General features: G+C 30.8%; 1 long non-coding RNA gene across 1 annotated transcript; it reads right to left on the minus strand.

Moving 5' to 3' along the window:
* Positions 1 to 929: 929 nt before the first annotated feature.
* Positions 930 to 2,182, minus strand: LOC102592546 (uncharacterized). Its single transcript, XR_368663.2, has 2 exons — positions 2,044 to 2,182; positions 930 to 1,446 (listed from the first exon to the last, which is right to left on the minus strand). It is a non-coding gene; the product is annotated as an uncharacterized lncRNA (long non-coding RNA).
* Between the last annotated feature and the right edge of the window lie 11,455 nt (positions 2,183 to 13,637).

Below are 13,637 nucleotides of genomic sequence, written 5' to 3' on the forward strand. Positions count from 1 at the left end.
TCTGTTTTAGTCTTTTGAAAACAATGGTTTTCTTAATTTTACTTTAAATTAAGTGGCGACTGTAAATCAGTCTAAGTATGTTTTTAAATAAAACAATCAATTTATATCCAATAAATATTAGATATAAATTGTTAAAAGGGTTGGAAAGAAAAACACTTCTATTAATTGATAAAAGGGTTGGAAAGAGGGACCCCCCTCGCTCCGTCGTCGTTGTCGCTCGCTCGGCTCGGCTTCGGCTTCGGATCGATCGAGAGATTATTTTTTGGACAAAGTTTGTTTTAATTGTTTTGTTAATTATTTATTTAAATTAAATTAAATGGCCAAAACATTTCAATTAATTAGTTAATTAACGAAACGTTCCAACCCGACTCGAATTAAACTTTCCCGTTTTACTTAAATTTCCCTCCGTTGGAAATGACTATTATGAAAGGTTGCAACTTTCAGGAAAAGTCATGACCGTTTGAAAGGTTGCAAACTTTCATTAATGGTCGTGTGGATTCAGAAAGGTTGCAACCTTCCGGAATCAGTTTCTCTTGGCTATAAATACCACTGATTTCTTCAGATTTTTTCCTTACGAATTTTTTTGATTTCTTTTTTTTCTTGTGCACAAAGTTTCTTCGTGTACTTTACTGTCGTTGAGTGGCTCGCTGACACCAGCATTTTGGGTATCAATACACTGGTGATTGAGATCATTCTATCTTGGGAGGACATATTCCAAATCAAACCTCGGATACTAGAGGGGAATAATTTTCTTAAGGGGACACTATGCATTCAATGGGATTGATCTTTTTCCGTTCTGATTTTCCAGATTCTGGTAAGTTTACAGATTTTAGTTTTTTGTGAATTAATTTATGTTCATATGTTTCTTCACTGGTTTGGATAAACTTTGGTAACTTCATGTTTCTACAAAGTTTGTTGAATCAGTAATATTGATTTTTAACACAGATTGCTAGCATACATTACATTACAACTCATATATATCTATTACAATTCCATGCATAATATAAACGAAACAAATGATCCCTATTAGGATAATCCAAGGACGGTAGAAATAGCGCTTCACATGTCACTTTTGGACTCTATTTTTGAAAAATAACCAATATCGTAAAACAGAAATTGGTTATTTTCAAATTACGGAGCTGAAAAGTGCCTATTTGTAAATTTTACCTTGCAAACTACTACCACAAAATAAAATATCATAGATGCATTTTGTACTTTGACCAACTTTAGACCAAGTACAAATAACTTATTACGATCTCTAACAAAATAGATTCCTAGAGATGAGATCAATTTGCTTTGACCATGGAATTATCTTCTTGGAGCTTTATGTTACTCTTCTCCTCTATCATCACATTCTCTTTCTTGTCTTTGAAATTATTGTTTTGTGGTGGTTTAGTTTTTATGGGTGGCCTTGGTGGTGGCCTCCTTGTTGTAGTCATGCATCTCCTACAAATTAAACACAAAAAGGCCAACAAATTCAAAAGGCAATATTATCAATTAGAATTATATCCCATGAATGTAAATGAGTGACTGACAAAATTTACTCTGCTAAATTATGGAACTCCAACATCAACTTTAAGAAAAAGGTCATTCAAAATATGACTTAGTGATCAATAAAGAGGATCAATAACCAAAAGGTTTCACGTTCACACCCCAAGGTGATTTCTTCATATTCGTCAAAATCCTTGGTGGACTAAGTTGTCCAGTACCTACATTGGTGGGAGATAGCAGATAACTTGGGGAATTGGAATTTGTTTTTTTTCAAATTTACCTCTCTATTTTTGGCTAAGGTTTAGAATTGTTCTTCGTTATACTTTAGGTTGCAGATCCATTAGGGTTAAGGAAATATATGAAACGATTTTCTAACACGAGAGTATGTATGGCCCCAAAAATATAATCAATGTGACTATGCGAATTAACATATATCATATAGTAGACGGATATTTTTCACAAGTTTTTTTCTTAAATAAAGATGATATAATTTTTCAGATATGCTGATATGCATACATTTTCTTAATGAAAATAGCTAATATGAAAATTTACATTGTTGTTATTATCTTGAGTAGACATGGCTTGAAACTGGGAAATGTTAGCATGGTTTTGGACACTAAGCTACCGGAAATTTGAAATTTACTTGGGAAAATTAATGAGAGGAATGAGTATCTAGCTAATCTTGTTATAATATATAAAGAAAAATATGTCACACTGTTATCAATGTATAGGGCAATCATTGACCCCACCTTACCCAAAAAAAAAACAAGAAGTATTTTTTTTATTATTATAAAGAATGGCTTTATTTTTAATGAAAGATGACAATATTCTTCAGTTCACATTCCAAAATACTGTTTTTTTATTCATGTTTTTACACTCACTGATAATCTTGTTGTCACCCACTATCTTTCTTTAGTTTTTTCTCCAATTAATTTTGGTCAAGAATATCTTTTTCCACACATGATCGATTGGCTTATTGGAAGACAAGACAAATGAAACATTTTTTCCACCAATTATGAGAAACGAAGAGGATTTTGAATATTCCATGGGTTTAGTCAATTAAGAGAAAAAAAAAATACATTATTACATTTCACATATTTAAAAGTGATAGAAATATTTCATTTTTTGGTCAATTTAACATATCAGAAAAGAAGTGCATACACATACCAATAATTACCTACTACATGTCAATTATTTTTAATTTCTTTTTCGTATATGTTATTTCTTATTTATTTTTTTTAACAAAGAATTTCACTTTTCTTTTTCTACATTGGTTCATGTATGATGGACTGCAGTAACCCCAACAATTTTACCACATGTACCACATAGGATCATGAAGGGAATAAATCCACTTTGAACAAGAATAAGGGGGGTACCGGGACCTTTTCTTAATTAATTTCAGTGTCTTTTTTTTTTAAAAAAAAATGTTATAGTTAGAGGGGGAGGTGGGAGGGCCGAGGGGGGTAGTAATTTATTTTCTCATCAATTAATCATGAAGGGTAAATGAAGAAGTATAATAAATTTTTGTGTTGGTTATTCTCTAAATATACATTTTTCGTTTTTCAATATATATATATATAAAAAGGAGGGAAATAAAATAAATTACATTTGAGAATAATACATGAAGTACTTCTTTAAGAGAAAAACTTTTTCTTGTTAGCTAACTGGGACTTAGTAATTAATCCTATTAAACTATGGGGGGTTGGGTCTTCAAAAACCAAATGGAAAAAATTTCAACATGCTAGCAAATTTAAATGGGAGATTTAGCAATACCAAAAATCTTCTTTGGGTTAGAGTCTTAGAAAAAAATAAATTATAAGAACCATAACCTCCTATTAACTATATTTGGAAGAGCCTCATAAAATTATACATTTTATTTAAAAAAAGGTATACCCTAGAATATTAGAAATCGAGATGGAATACACCTATGTTGGACTTCAGTAACCCCAACCTTTTTTACTCCTCTTCGCTGCCAACGGTGATCCTCTAGCATACCACTGTTATAAAGTTAACTCAATTATTGGTATTGCCCAATTAAAATTAAAATTTAAAAATAAAAATAACTATCAAAATCAATGGCTAATTAGTTAAACGGTAGGAATGAAATTTCTTCTATTTTCTCCCATGGTTAATCTTTTTTTGTTTACTTTGCTTTTGATTTCTTCTCAAAATCAAGATGTCTTGTATTTGCAAAGTCTCTCTCTAATTCAGATGGGTGTTTTCTACTTGGTCTGAACATGACCCCCCCCCACGAGTCTCTCTTCGTGGTCGCCCTCAATCCTCCGACGCTTCCCTTACTGGCCCTTTTTGATCTTCCTCCACCACCTCACTCCGCTTTCATCTCTTTCTCTTTCCAATAGTCTCATATTTTTTATCTTCTCAAGTCTTCTTACTAAAAGATGGTAAAAGGACAAGAAGAATTGAAAAAATAAATAAAATACATAATCTAAAAAGAAAATAATATTTCTAATAAATAAATTCTAAAAGAAATAAAATAATATTTTTTGCATATCTCACTCGCTAGTGGCGAATGAAATACACTTTATGTACCACATATGATCATAAAGGATAATAAATCTACTTTGAACAAAAATAAAAGGATATCAGGATATTTTTTAATAGTTCTAGTCTATTGCTTAAAAAATGTTATAGTTAAAGAGGGGTGGGGGTGAAGGGGGGGGAGGGTAACGATGTATTTTCTTGTCAATTAATCATAAAAAGCAAATGAAAAGGTATGATAAAATCTCGTGTTGGTTGTTCTATAAATATAATTTTTTTATTTTTCAATATATAAAAGGTGATAAATAAAATCAATTATATTTGAGAATAACACATGAAGTACTTGTTTGAGAGTAAAACTTTCTCTTGTTCAATTTTAAAGAAAACTTGAAATCTTTAAAGAATTTTTAACTCAAAAAACTAATTAAGTGTCTAATTTTTTAGTCAGAGATTAAATATATCTAAAAGTTATTTTTAATGTTGAATGACGGTAAGATTGTAACCATGACCTCTTTTCTTCGACATCATATTAAGGACTTGTTTGACTATAGATAGTGAAAACACTTTCTACAATTTTTTTTGGATACATGTTTGACCATATAGTATAGAATTTGTCTAGATTTCGAGAGATTTTGAAAACCCCAAAATCCACTAAAAACAATTTTTTGGCAAAAAATAGTTATTGATTTCTTTTTAAATTTTAAAACTTACCCAAAAAATTTAAAAGACCCCAAACTATTGATGGCCCCAACTAATTCCTATCTACCTTTTTCGGTCATCTAAGCTAGAAATGTATGCTCACCGTGATTATAAGATCGTTCGTAGAATATGAAAAGATTATATTAAAGAATATTGTTAATTACTATTGTTATTATTTTTTGAACTAATGGATCTTCATAACTAACTATAATTTAACGAATTATAGTAGCTAGTAATTGTGTTATATATTAATGATTTTAGGATAACATATTATCTTGTTTATTATAAAAACGACAATTTTATGCCAAACTTATGAATAATTTTGATAGATTTTAGAATTTGGATGACCTTGATCATTTTAGAGTGGAAGACCCAAAAATAGGAATTGATGTACACAACACTTGAAGTTGTTGTCCCAGCATAGTGGTTTTGCTCCTCGTAATAGATTCGAAACTTTCAAAGGTAACACTTAGGATTCCTTCTACTTTAGTAGAGAACTTGGAGCCAACAGTGTTAGAGACAGCTGACTGAGAGTCGATCCTTGTGGAAGCCATTTCGATATGCTTTGATGCTGAAAAAGTTGAGATGAGAGGTAGAGATCTTCCCATTGGGTGTGCCAAAATTTGTAGACAGTAAAATTTATGTCGAGAAAATAATAATAAAGACTGAAAATATCATAATAATTGTATTTATTTGATTCCAATTATGAGGGTTACAGTCTCTATGAATCCTCTGATTCATCTTTGCGAATATAAATTCAAGGGGTCTTGAAGCTTGAACATGTTCTTGGATTCAAGGGTATTCGAGTTTGATATTGAATCTTAATGAACTTGATCCTGAGTTATTCTTGAACTTTATCTTTCCTTATACTTGAATTCAAGGGCTTTTGCGCTTGTTCTTGATTATGGTGGTCTTGATCTTGAGTTGTTCTTGAATTTGATCTTGACTTGTAATTCAATTCAAGCGCTTTTGAGCTTGTTCTTGAATCTAGCGGTCTTTATCTTGAGTTATTCTTGAACTTGAATATTTGAGTGCTTGAATCTTTGAACTTAATTTGTAGCTTGTAGAGAAATTTAATGCGTTTGATCCACGAGCTCTCTCTTGTTTCTCATTTGAATTTAGGTGTCTTTTTTTGGAATTATGTGACCCCTATTTATAGTTGTAGAATCAAAGAGTTATGATGCAAATAGGTTTTCCTTTGTCCAATCAGATTTAAGTGACATGATATATTGAACTTTAGTAACGTGGACTCATCATTTGTAGCCATAATCAATGGATTGGTCCAATGAAATTGGACTTTAATTAAATTCATATTTATTGTACTTAAATGATTTGATCTAATTATATTAATTAACAATAGTTATTTGGACTAATATATCTTGAATTTAATATAAGCCGAATCATATTATCAATTTATATCCAATAAATATTAGATGATTACAAATGTCTCCTACTTCAAGTCTTGGCGAGATATTTTATCTTTCTAAGACTAGTTCTTGAAGTATTAAAAAAATGATAATTGCATGTCATGTATCTTAACATGCACCATGAATACATTCAATACATATACTCATTTGTAGACATTAAAATTTTGTGGGACTTTACAAGAAGTGTTCGGTTTCACTTAGGATTCTTGTAGGCTACTCTACCCTAAGCCATAACTTATGCCTATATAAATGGTATTATATTCCCTTAAGATATGCATCTCAAAAATTCTATAAATTCATAGAATATTCACACAGAGATCAAGATGTGACCTCCTATTTTTGAGAAATACACTGTTAATGGCCCTCGAATCACGGAGAAATCTAGAGAAAAGAATCAAGAGAACAAACAGAATCGTACCCGCACTATTTATCAATAAAATATTTTATTTTTTCATACCCTGTGGAACCCAAATCCAGTTGTCTTCATCTTTTCTCTCACAAATTAAATCTATAAATATGAAGTCACAAAACTGCAAATGTGGAAGAATGAGTAATTCAAGCTTCATCTTTGAGTTTCATCAAGTCCACTCTCCAACAAAACTTAAAGTAAGGGGAATTTGTAGACATTATAATTTTGTGGGACTCTACAAGACGTGTTCGATTCCAATTAGGATTCTTGTAGGCTATTCTACCCTAAACCTTACATGTTATGGTCTAATTACTCTAAACTTCACTTACATCGTACATATATGCAACATTCAAAGCAACATGTAGAGGTCTACATTACAATTTATATACTCCCTCCATCTCATTTTATATGAGCTAGTTTGACTTGGCACAAAGCTTAAGAAAGAAAGAAGGACTTTTGAAACTTGTGGTCTAAAATAAGAGATAGAAATTTGTGTGACTATAAATCATTTCATTAAGGATAAAATTGACATTTTGAAGTTACATTATTACTTAATATAGAAATATATCAATCCTTATGAAATCGACTAAAAAGAAAAGTAAATCATATAAACTAAGAAAGAGGGGTAGGGTATATAAAACAATCCCTGCATAATTTGTAAATGAACCAAACGATCCCTAGTAGGATAACCAAAAGAAAAAAGAAACCTAAAGGACAATATAAGCATGATAGAAACAGCGTTCACTTATCACTTTTCGGCTTCTATTTGTGAGAAATAACCAATGTCATAGATTACAGAATTGGTTATATTCAAAAAGAGGAGCTGAAAAGTGTCTACTTGTAAATAAAATATCATACATATATACGTACTACTTTACATATGTTGGTAGGAATAAACTAATGAAGCACTTTGCTGCTACTAGTTTCCCTAATAACAAAAGCATGCATTTATACTTTGACCAACTTTAGACCAAGTACAAACAACTTATTATGATCTTTAACAAAATAGATTCCTAGAGATAAGATCAATTTGCTTTGACCATGGAATTATCTTCTTGGAGCTTTATGTTACTCTTCTCCTCTATCATCACAGTCTCTTTCTTGTCTTTGAAATTATTGTTTTGTGGTGGTTTAGTTTTTATGGGTGGCCTTGGTGGTGGCCTCCTTGTTGTAGCCATGCATCTCCTGCAAATTAAACACAAAAACACCAATAAATTCAAGAAGCAATATATATATCACATGAATGTAAATGAGTGACTGTCCAAATTTACTTCCCTACTATACAAAATATCGTGTACTTACAAAAAAAGAAGAAGGTGTAATTTAGTGGTCAATTAAATAGGTTGATAATCATAATATTTCAGGGTCAAATTCCAAGGTGATTTCTTAATGATAGTTGTCAAAATCCTTGATAGACTGAGTTACCCGATACTTGTGTTGGTGGAAGGTAGCAGATAGCCCCTGAAATAACTAGCTAGCTAAGGTACACTCAAACTAGCCCGGACGCTAAAATTGTTCCATAAAAAGAGTTTGGAAAAATATTCATTCTCTATTTTGACTTGAGGTTTAAAATTGTCCTTCGTTATACTTTAGGCTATCCAGATCCGTTAGCACAAGACTATGAATGTCCCAAAAAATATATAGAATGTAATTAATTATGCTAATAAGATATTTCATATAGTAGACGGATATTTCATCTTAGAAAATAGGTAAGATTGTATAGTTGTTAACTCACATGGCTATTATTGTCTTGAGTAGACATGTTATACAAAATTACAAATAGCCAATACCTGATTCAATACATCTCAATTTATGTGACGTTGACGTAATTTGGAGAGTCAATCAAATTTTTTATATATTTTTTATAATATTTTAAATTATTAATTATTGTAATTTATAATATTTTAACGTAATTTTTAAATATATATAAAATTAAAATAGAAAAAATATAAAATTTACAAATATACTCTCGACTAAAAGTAGACATGACACCAACCAAGGATGTGTGCTTCTAGAGAGTATATATAATATAGTAGTGAAAAGTATATTCATTTTTGACTACTTTTTCTTTGTTTATTTTTATATATATGTGCATACTAGTGGATAAGCATGTTTCACGATTTTCTTTATCTATTAATTGATTGCCTCTCTCTTTTTCTCTAATAATATTGGTCCCATGCAACTATTTCCACAAATATCTGGTTTATTACTTTCTTGGAGCTTTTTGATGAAAGATTAAATATTTTGAGGACTTGAAGTTAGGTTTTTGGCTATCAAGTGTTTACATGATCAGAGGATAAAGAAGAGAGCATTTCCTATGAGGTCTCAAATTAAAGCCTAGGCCAACATATTTTAAATTTATGCAGTTGAGTAATTAGTATGTTCTCATATGAGAAATGACAGAGCAGTATGTTGATATGTATTAAATTCTATTGAGTTCTTGAATTCATTATTGATTTTGTTGTTGTTGTTGTTGTTGATAGGAGAAATCGGAGTCGTTATCCTTTGAGTGTTCATAGGTAAAACCCCTATTCAATGTAATAACTTATAAATCACATAGGAATTCATTATTCAATTAACCATCGATAATATGAGGATTTTTTTTTTATTCTTTATAATTAATTAGGCCCTCCAAACTTCCTTTTAATGTTACATATAGGCTTTGCTTAAATATGGATGCACGAGCGCCCAATAAAATGGATAGTTACTCATAAATTTGAACAAATGGGAGAGAAAATAAGATTTTTTGCTTCTTTCATGATAATCAAGAAATTCTCCGAGAAAAGCAATTTATAGCTCAAAACTCGATAGATAATCACCTACTAAAAAATGATGGCCTAAAATGACGGGCGATGTGTCTCTTTTAGCTATTAATAATGGAAAAGTGATGTAGTCACTTTCTTCACTTTTCAAAAAGCAACATATTGAGTCGTTTCTTTCTTTTTGTAAAAAAAAATATATTTTCTTCTTAAGCAACAAATAACGTTGCCTTTTTAAAAAAAAGAAAGAAAGAAAGATAGAAAAATGACAACCGATGTCTTTTTTTCTGCAATTTTTTTTCCAGAAAAACGACGGAAGTTAAAGGATGAAGGAGATCAAATCGGTAAAGGTTCAGCGAAAACATTGTCCGATTGAGGAGGCTACTTGGAGAACGAAACGGACATGTAAGACAAGTATCCTCACTTGTTCAAGGATTCAAGTACTACCCTTTTTTCTATTTCTTGCCGAATTTTTCTTGTTCGAGATGAGCGATGAGTAAATTGATATCTATTGCAACGACTCATTTCGATTTTTATGACAAGGCCAATGGTGAAAGAATTCGGGCCAGAAAACATTTCGGATAGTGACTTAAATTTTTTAGGCTAGACCAGTAATAGACGGAGTCTAGGCTAGATGCGGTCTAGGGCCATCCAGGAATGGGTGGGGTGTAGGGTCTAGGTAATTTGATTGATATTTTCTTGTAGCCAAGACATTAATTAACCTGTAGAGCTTCACAAAATCAATTATGAGTAAGTAAAACTCTCGAAATTGAATTTAGCGTGAAGGAAATAGTTTGGGACGTCAAGGAAAAGCCGTATGTTTTAAAGAATTGGATTTTCGGAGATTTTTGAGTCTCTGAAGTTCAGATAGTCTACTATAGTGGGAGTCGTCCCCTATAGTGGCCATTGTCATAAATTTCAAAAGAGGGAGCTGAAAAGTGCCTATTTGTGAATTTCACCATAATTGCGAAGTACTTTTCATATGTTGGTAGGAAACTAATGAAGCACTTCTTCTAATTAATACTAGTTTCCCTAATAACAAAAGCATTTTGTACTTTAACCAACTTTAGACCAAGTACAAATAATTAACTTATTAATACGAGAGATCAATTTGCTTTGACCATGGAATTATCTTGTTGGAGCTTTATGTTACTCTTCTCCTCTATCATCACATTCTCTTTCTTGTCTTTGAAATTATTGTTTTGTGGTGGTTTAGTTTTTATGGGTGGCCTTGGTGGTGGCCTCCTCCTTGTAGCCATGCATCTCCTGCAAATTAAACACAATTAGAAATACATATGTAGATATTAAAATTTGGTAGAACTCTACGAGATGTGTTCAATTTCAATTAGGTTCTTGAAGGCGCGCTATCAAATCCTAAACCCTAGTTCATGCCGATATAAATAACGTTCAAGAGTGTAACTTAGTGGTAAGGTTTAAGTTCAAACTGCAACGTGATTTTTTCATAGCTTCAAAATCCTTGTGGATTGAATTACTCGATACATGTGCTTATGGGAGGTAGTAGAGATAACCGGTTGAATAATTAGTTGAGGTCCACTCAAGTTATTCCCAACACCAAAATTGTTTCATAAAATAATTTGGCAAAATAATCAAATTTACCTCTCTATTTTTGACATAAGGGTCAAAATTGTCCTTCGTTATACTTTTTTGTTGCAGATCCATTAGGGTTAAGGAAAAACATGAAACGATTTTCTAACACGAGTGTATGAATGGCCCCAAAAATATAATCAAACGTGACTGTGCGAATTAAGATATTTGATATAGTAGATGGATATTTTTCACAAATTTTTCCTTAAATAAAGATTATATATTTTTTCAGATATGCATACATTTTCTTAATAAAATTTTTATGGTGATCTAGGAAAGGCAAGGCAATACATGATATATAAAGAGGAATTTCCACACTTACTAAATTTTTTAGGGAAAAAAAGAAAGGCAACTGTATAGGGCAATCATTGACACGCAAAAAAAAGATTTTTTTTAAATTTTATATAGAGAAACTTTAGTTTTAGGGATTGGTGAAAGAGACATTGGTCTTTCATTATTTGCTTTTATTTTTTTTGCAGCCCTGTATAAAGTTCTTATAGTATCATAATATTACAATAATAGCAGTTATCCGTCGGTTACTATTTACGTGTCATCCTTATTAAAAATAAATATTACTTAATATTTACTATTTTAAAAAAAATAATACATAAATAATATTATATTTTTTTATTTTATCTTTACGAGTTATTAGTTTTGAAAGAATTAATTTAACCAATATAAAAAAATATGTAATAATTCATGTTCATTAATCAAATTAATTAATTAAAATAAATTATTTTATGATTATTTATTAAAAACTTGACTTTAATAAAATATTAAATACGAATTAATACAATAATGACTTTAAACTTATTTTAGAAAGCGTCAAAACTTAAATGAAAACAATTAAATAAAAATGGAAGAAGTAACTTTTTACTACGACTTGATATAGTGCCTTGAAATATAAAATAATTAGCCGATATATATATATATATTTGAGTTCATAACAACACAAGTCTAATATATGTTTTTTGGTGTCAATTTGTGGTACTGATGAAATTTGGATAGTTATTCAAACTTTTGTATATGACTTCTTTAAATATTCTAGCAGGTAATTATTTTACTTTATAATTTTTTTACATAATTTTGAAATAATACATTCCTTCCTTTGTCACAATTTATGTGACAAAAATAAAAATTTTAAAAGTTAATAAATTTTTTTAGTATAAAGGTAAAAAATACATCTCAACTATTGAAATTTTGAGTTTCATACTTGAATAATTGAGAATGTAAGTTTCTCACTTGAATTAGTTAGTGAAACACACTTCGACTAATTTCTGATGATGTATGTACACTCTTGTTTTATTGAAATATTTTTCCACGTGGAAAAATAATTCTACTACAGAAAATCTAAATAAATTAATATTAGGTTAAAAGTAAAGTGATGATTAAAGGAGGCCCATTTCCGGGGTTCGGTCATAATTCCTAAAGTCTGTACCAAAATCCCTTTTCCAGAAATGGCAAATACGTGGTCGGTCAAAATTGGATTCGTCAAATTTATTTTCCTCGGATTTCTTTCATCACTCCAAGTAAAACGAGGGACAATTGTTGACACCCAATTTTGACCCTCCCGATAACAATTAATTTCCAAGCTTCTTAATTTTCAAACGATTTAAAATAATTGACCTTACAAAATTCAAAATATTTTTTCAAGTTAGTTTCTAAATAGTTTTTTCACTTTTTTATAATTTTAAAATAATATATGTATATTTTTTGAATTTTATAAATATTCGAAAATCGTCTCAAAAGGTTTTGTTTAATCGAATATTTGGTTAGTTTGCTTAGTTATTTAATAGTTTGTAATTTAGAGTCAATTAGTGTGTAAATTTTTTTATTTTATACATAATCAAATTAATTATTTTATTTCGTGAAAGGTAAGAAGCTCATTAATTAATTATATTAATTCGCCCTATTTAAGTTTTAGTCGAATTTGCTAATTACACTCGATTTGGCTAAACTCTTAAATTCAAAGGACCCATGTTGGGCCTTTTTATTCCATTCGACCGACCCAACTCACCACTTTTTCAATTCCAGCAACCCATTTCAATTTTCTCTTTTCTCCAATCAATTCCAGCGCCCCAGCCCACTAATAATACCAAACCCAACCTAAAATCAACTATCTGCATATCAATTTTCCCCAACTCAATTCACTGCTCCATGTCCACACTTTCCTCTCCGACCCGACCCATTTCTTTATCCTAAAAGAACCCAGAAATTTCCAATATTCCCAACGACAGCAACATCATACCAAAACAACTCAACCCTTTTTCTTCCATTCTAATCCCAGCGCGTAAACAACAACAAGAAGCAACAGCGTCTTCAAAAGCGCCTCCATCAGAGAATACACGACGACGTCAACAAATGATTCCAGCTACACGATAACAACAATGGACACATACGAAGAAATTTGAGATGGAACAGTACACGGCGACTTCACGCTTTGGATGCGCGCAGGCACTACGCTGCAAATTTTTGTTTGCTTCTTCCCGTCTCTCTTCAGCTCGTTCAATCACAGTATCAAGAAAGAGGCACGCGTATGTTTCCCTTTTCTCTTCCGGAATGGGTTGAAAATCTCAGAAAAAGTATGCTTGCCTTTAATGGTGAAAAACTTTTTTGATTTGAATTTCAATTTGGGCCTTTTCTATCCGAATTCTGGTCCGTTTCCCCCTAATTTGGAACCTTTTTTTCCTATAAATACTTCATCTTCTTCACTATGAAGGGGCCGATAATTTTGAGTTGGAGAAATAT

Source organism: Solanum tuberosum, unplaced genomic scaffold (assembly GCF_000226075.1).
Source record: "Solanum tuberosum cultivar DM 1-3 516 R44 unplaced genomic scaffold, SolTub_3.0 scf00475, whole genome shotgun sequence".
In the NCBI taxonomy this organism is placed as follows: Eukaryota; Viridiplantae; Streptophyta; class Magnoliopsida; order Solanales; family Solanaceae; genus Solanum; species Solanum tuberosum.